We start from the raw sequence: 7,241 nt of genomic DNA, 5'->3' as shown, positions 1-7,241 counted from the left end.
GAGAAAAATAGAAAGGGAAAAAAAAAAGAAACTAAACCTTAATCAAGAAAATCACCTCTTTGGGCAATCAACTAACCCTCCAATCAAGCATGTGTCTATGGATTACACCGATCTCAAAATATCAAGCACTATTTATAATAATTGCAAAAGCAAAAATCATCAAACACTAATTGCAGAAGTTCTAAACACATTATTAGATTTTAGGTCTTAAACACATCATCAAGCACTAATGTTTATAAATGACTCCCTCCATCATCAAGCACTAATGATTCAACAAATATATTTAATTTCTAACATTGAGCAGTCTTTTAGAGACATGAAATTTAGCACTTACGTAGATAATTTTTCAAGAAGCAATTTGTTTCACACCATTTCACTTTTTGCCTCCCTCCATCTCTACTCCCCCTCATCCCACACACCCTATCTGTTTTTTAATTTATGTAGCAAATATTTTATGCACCCAGACACATGCAGCGTCCACCTAGGAAACTACTATATATCAAAAAAATGTTTAACAAAGACACATCCATATAGATGGAAAAGAGAGATTTATTGACCAAGAAAAAGGTTCTTTATTTGATAACCTTTCATGGATATCTATGGCACCACAATGCAAGGAGCGTCCGTTTCAAAAATATTCAAACCACAATCTGAAAAGAAAGATTTCATAAACTCACAACTAAGATCCAATTGAGAGCATTCAAACTATTTAGAAGTAATGCAAACAAAAAACAAAAAAATTGCTAATTTTTTGGTCTTTCCCAAAAACAATAAATAATAATAAAAATAATTAGTAAAGAGAACATCGTCCAAAAAATAGATAAATTCATAAATTCAACCCAACCAAGTAAAGGGAACTTTTTCTCACCCCAGTCAAAAGTTTAGCAGAGGGGAACTTTTTCCCCAACCAAAAGTTTGATCATTCGATCAATCTCCTTTCACCTTTCATTCCCTGTGAATTAACAAATAGAGAAACAATTTATGAAGCATTTGGTGAACATAGGAAAATGGTTTTTTATCAAACAATTTATCAAGCATTTGGTGAACATTGTAGTAGCAAAAATTATGTAGTGGCTCAATCAATTATTTTGAACTTCAATTATTGCAAAATTATACCCAAATCCTTACAATGGAATGAATAACAATAAATTTAATTAAAATAATAGGAAATAGGTTGTAATTTATGCCAAGTGACATGAAGAAGTTGGTCTTTGAACTATGGAAATCGAGTAAAAGATTAAATCATCAACTTACAACATGAATGTACAAAAAATAAAAAATAGAAGCAAAAAAAAGATGGAATCTTAGTTACCTCTATTCATAGAGCCTTTAGAACTATTCTCCTCACCAAATTCCAATGCCTCCGTCATCTTTACATGAATTGATAATTTCTCTACAACACTCCAACTCAACATAAAATTGTGCATTGATTTTAGGAGAAAAGATCTTTCTTACTTAAAACTAAAAAGAAAAATTAAAGTGAAAGCAATTTCAAAAATCAAAACACATTTGAAAATGAAACCCATTTCACATTTCAGAAATCAAACATGTTTAATTTTTCCAACACAAACACAAATACAATTTCAATTTGGAACTTTGTATATAATATTCTTCATTAAGCTAATAATATGTTACCTGTAGATCAATGATCTGATTTTGATAAGAAAAATTATTGTATAGTAGAGTTGAAAATGTAGATATCAAAATCTAAAACCAAACACAAAATTACTATAAATAATACTTGGAATTCAAAAATAACTTCATAATTGAGACAATAAAAAATGGGGGGAAAAATTTAAAATTTGAAATCATATTAACGGAGAATTCTAAGAAAATAAAAATACATTCGCTAATGAGATTAATTAAAGCTTGAACAATGGCCAATTAAGTCATGAATTTCAAAATCAATTAATTGAAAAAGATTCAAATCCTAACAGTTAATAGAATAAAAATTTAAAGCCATGGTTTTTTTGTTTTTTTTTTTGGGGGTAGGTATTTAAAGCCATGGTTGTCTAACTTGACTATACAAATCCTAACTATTAACACATTCATTCATCAAATGAATTTGTAGGTATAATTTTTTTATTTCATCATTAACACATGACACATGACACACACAAAAATATGTATTTTTATTGTGTTCAATCATATACCTACAAATCATACCTATAGCAAGCATGATGGATGATAATTTCCTAGATTTGTATAGTGAAGTTAGACAACAAACCAAAGAAATACTCACTAAATAACAATGATCAATCACTGTTTCAGTAAGAATACAAATCAAATTCTTACCTCAATGTTTGGAAGTCCTCAAGCTGTCTAATGATCAATCACTGTTCTTAGGAAGTATCAAGCTGTCTAATGTGAGCCTATTAAGCAAACACAATGCTTTTTTTTTTTTAACAGCAAAAACAGAACTGAAGCAACAAAAATAGAGCTACAAATTAATTCTGGTGTATTTCAGCCCTTGTAGAGAGTGTAGAAAATCATTAATGTTGCAATGATAGAGATTTGGCCCACCCATTCACCCAAAATGCAATTCTAATGTTGAAGATTCATTCATTTCTAGCAAGCCAAAGAGTCCAAATAATAGAATCCAAGATAGTTGGGATGTACATGGCAGCAATTAAAGAAATCAACACAAAATTTACTTTTACATGATAGCAAAACAAAAGACATCCAAAAAAATTAGAGTAACAAAAAATGAATACCAAAAACAATAAAAGAAATCAACACAAAATTTAAAATTTTACATGAGAGCGAAAGCTAATGAATACCAAAAACAATAGAAGAAATCTGCACCATAATTTCCCTGTTGCAAAGATATAAATTGAATTTTGATTTGGATTAGTAATCAGAGAAAGCTAATCAAAGTGCACAAACAATTTGTCATAAAAGCACAAACAATTTGTCATAAAAAAAAAGCCAAATGATCTGAATCACTGAATAAACTTCCATTGCTAGCAGAAACTAAAGAAACTAAAAATACCCACAAAAGAATAAACATAGAAATACAAATTTTTGAGTCCTTGAGAAACTTTGAGTCCATAGAAGACCAAAGTAGGAAAGCCAAAGAATAAACAAAGATAATAATACTGATAATAATTGCATTGGAGAATTCTACCATACACACCTTAGTTATGCAATTTTCTTCTTTAGTTATAAAAAATTTTCTTCTTTCGTTGTGATATTATTTTAGTTAGGACTCATAAGATCTTTGGTTAAGCCTCATGTGATGTTCGGTCATGATTTTTTTTTTTTAAATATAAAGTTATGCCATTTTCTTCTTTAATTATAAGGTGCATATGGTAGAAACCTTTTGAGAGGTGTGTACATAGTCTTTCCCGCTAGAAAGATTTAAGAAATTATGGAAATGATGCCTATTGTATTAGCTTCTACCGGAAATATATATTAAACTGTAAGAAAGTGATACTATAGACACCTTTCAAAGGTGCGTATGGTTTGTACCTAAAATTTTAACCACAAAGATTCATGACTACAACCAATTTGAATCATAATAAAAAATCCATAACCAAGATCACTTTCAATTCATAGCAAAACACCACAAACCCTCACATAAGGCAACTTGGATTCATAACCAAATATTAAAAAAAGGTATCATAACGAAAACTAATTTAAGTCCTAATAAAAATCTCATAACCAACTTTATTATAAATTTGACCGGCACAAAGCTCATAACTAAGTACCAACATGATTTATAACTAAAACCACAAATTTTCATAATTGAGGGATATGGTACATACTTTTGAAGGGATATGTATCATAAAATTCCTAACCTGTATATGAGAGATTTAGATAGAAAATGGGCAGCGTCGTGGCTCCCACCAATCCCTCTATAGTTCCGCTACTGACCATGGAGTGAATGAGTCCAACATAATCTCTTTGGCAATCAGAACAATCTAAGTGATACTTGAGTTAATGTATAATAAAGGTCAAAATAGGGCTCTAACATAAAGCACTTTCAAAAGTGATAATCAAGCTGATGCTCTCTAGCCTCTAGAATTGCAGGCAGGGGAAGTAAACTGTGGAATGAACTATACACATCAATTGTATTTCGGCCTTAATTGATCAATGAAGAATTTATTTTTAATGCAAGCTTAAAACAGAATCTATAAATTAAAAGATAATAGTAGTAGCATCACATACCAAGAAACTAACTAAAACTTTTAAGAAGATAGAAATTTAGAAGAGTTTATTGAGGGACTTATCTGCTAAAACATGTAGGACATTGATCAAACAGGTGATAGGCTTTAAATGAATGGATACATATTACCAAGATGCTTCCCAATTTTCAAGATCCTCTGGCGAACAATCTCGAAGCTCCTTCAATGTCTTGGAGTTGAGATCATAAGAAATAAATTTGCCAGGAACAACTAAAACCAGAGTAAAATCTTTTTCATTTGCTCCCTAGTAATAACAGAGCACGTAAAATTTACAGAATCTAGTAATGGTTGTGTTTACTATGTCAGGGAATAAAGATAAAATGGGACTAAAATTGACCAAGTACTTCACAATCCAACTGCTGTAAATGGGACTGAAGGATTCTAAATCTCAAAGCAGAAATCAGATAAATCTAAATAAGAAGCAAATGCCCATCACATTTTCCAAACACACACACACACACACAAATGGATTAAGCATCCAACTCCAGCAGAACTATATCATTCATTGACCATGCATCCATGTTCTGCATCTATTAAGATTCCTGGCAACCTTTTGAAAGTTGCTACGCATTTCATTGACTCCACAAACAGTGATCTTTTTCATGCTTATAAATAAATTTTAAAAAAAGTAAGCCCAATTTAGTCTCCGTTGGATAGGGGTCTAGGAGGGGATAGATTGGGTTACCTAGCTTTGGCATTATTTGCGCTAAATGGTTGTCCTCAAAGCCACAACCTCAAGGTTGAGGAACCCACAACTCACAGCCTCATGCTTATAAATAAAAAGCATAAAAATTTCTGAATTTTAAGCAGCCTAAAAGGGAAAAAAAATGGTGATAGTTTACGGACAATTGAGCTCAAATCATGATAGTTTACGGACAAACTAAAAAAAAAATGGTGATAGTGAAGGAGATAAAAGTGTAATTAACCTTTTTTCTTTTATGAAGCATACTTTATCAGCCAAAGGATACATATGAGAACCTAATAGATAAATAAAAATTTAAATGCAAAGCTATTACCTTTTGCAATATCATGGACAATTGCCATTTTTATACACCTGACATTTGGGGGGAAAAAAAAAGGCAAAAAATGTTAAAATCTTTAGACAATGCAACAATAACAAATAACCCAGATGGAACACAAAAAAACTAAAAGTAACAGAAACCCTAACTTGGACTCTGGATATCCTTTGATGACCAATTTTTAGTCACTGTAAATGATTCATTTTGTGTGTAGATATAGCAGGAGGAGAATGGGTCACTGTTGTGACACTTTCCTTGCTGCTCCTAAAAATGGCACTGTTTTTTTTGTTTTTTGGCAAACCAAGTCTCCTCTTCCCAAGGGGTTCTCTTCTGGCAATGAAAGACACTCTCCCACTGCAATCACCACACCTACAATGAGGTAAAGAGAGAATATAAACTTCTCACAAAATCAGCCAACTCAACTAAGCAATTTCATTCTCTTATTCCTCCATAAATCTATACTCTTTTTTTTTTAAATATAAAAAAAAAAGTAATTTATTGATAATAATAATAATAATAATAATAATAATAATAATAATAATAATAATAATAATAATAATAATAATAATAATAATAATAATAATAGACATTGCAATGGACAAATTAAGAGGGAATTGAGAAAAGACACCCAAAACACATTAATACCAATTATCTCCAGTAAATCAATCCAGGGGATCAGCTTCTTGTTGAAAACTTCTTCATTCTTTGATAATCATAGGCTCCATAAAACCTAGTAGAACAATAATTCCCAGGTTATGTTATCAAACCCTCATGTTTTAGTTCAAACCACTAAACCACCAATCCCTAAGCATTGCAGGGATTAACCCAACACAAACCCCAATATTGCAAGATATTACTCTACACATACCATGCCCTGTTAGAGAGGAGAAGCACATGAGCTGCAAATTTATTCCCAACGTTGCATCTCTACACTTCATCTATACATACATATTCATAGTACCATATATAGAGATGTCAGAGAGAAGTCTGTCAGAGGCAATGAGAGCCATTAACCCCATTCGATACATATGATCGGCTATGGACGCTGGATTCTCAACACCTTCGCATCCATCCCGTTCTCTTCGTCATCTGATCAAACCCCAAAAAACCCCCAAACCCAAAAAACAAAATCACAAATTTAGGCAATGATATTCGAGTCCAAAACAATCAACACTCAAATGAATCATACATATATACATATCTAAACAAAAATACCTTGAGACGGTGCCAGAGAGAGAAAATCGATGGCAGAAGAAGCGGGGACTGAGGATGAATCGCCATTAGAGGATGAAGAAGGAGGCTCGGTGGCCATTCGAAAAACCCTAAAAGGGTTGGATGAGGAAGTTCGAGCTCTAAAAAACTTGAATCGAATGAGTTCAGTCGAAGCGAGTGAAGGTACCAAGAAGGATTTACAGAACACTCGACTCCCACTGCTCATTTTTTCAATTTACATTTTGGACCGTTAGATCTCGGTTGATGCTCAAAGAACATTTGGGCGGGAAATAAAGACATCTCAACCATTGAAGTTGAGATGAGATAATTTAAACCATTGGATAATAAAATAAGGCCAGTATATATATATATATATATATGTGAATATATTTTTCATGTGTTTCGGTAAAGTATTAAAAAAATAATAATAATAATAAAGTAAGGCCAGTATTTACCTGGAAGTCAGGATTACAAATTGATTTGTAATATATATATATATATATATTTGTTTGCTTGCTGCTGTACACTATTTTGGATTTGTTCAATGTATTTAGGAAAAATTATTTATAAGTCCTATTAGGGAGACTTATGTTATATAGGATCCTACTAAAAAACTTATGTTTTCATAAGTCCTATGTAAAGTTTGTTAACACATTTACCTCAATATTAGTTGTTAATATCATAAATAATGGTAAAAACATATATAGGAAATTGAATGATACTATAGATTAAGTTTGCGAAACGTAACGTGACACCTACATAAACGTAACATAACGTGACCATATCAGATGGGACATTACATTAACGTGACGTGACACCTACA

The 7,241-nt window shown here is 31.6% G+C and overlaps 1 long non-coding RNA gene across 1 annotated transcript; it reads right to left on the bottom strand.

Annotated features, from left to right (window-relative positions):
• Positions 1-663: 663 nt before the first annotated feature.
• Positions 664-5,214, bottom strand: LOC145806389 (uncharacterized). Its single transcript, XR_014349420.1, has 2 exons — positions 1,313-5,214; positions 664-952 (listed from the first exon to the last, which is right to left on the bottom strand). It is a non-coding gene; the product is annotated as an uncharacterized LOC145806389 (long non-coding RNA).
• Positions 5,215-7,241: the final 2,027 nt, after the last annotated feature.

The sequence above is a fragment of the Camellia sinensis genome, chromosome 13 (assembly GCF_055761805.1).
Source record: "Camellia sinensis isolate YWXY chromosome 13, ASM5576180v1, whole genome shotgun sequence".
In the NCBI taxonomy this organism is placed as follows: domain Eukaryota; kingdom Viridiplantae; phylum Streptophyta; class Magnoliopsida; order Ericales; family Theaceae; genus Camellia; species Camellia sinensis.
Note: the sequence above shows the minus strand (reverse complement) of the source record. Positions and strands in the feature narration are given on the sequence as shown.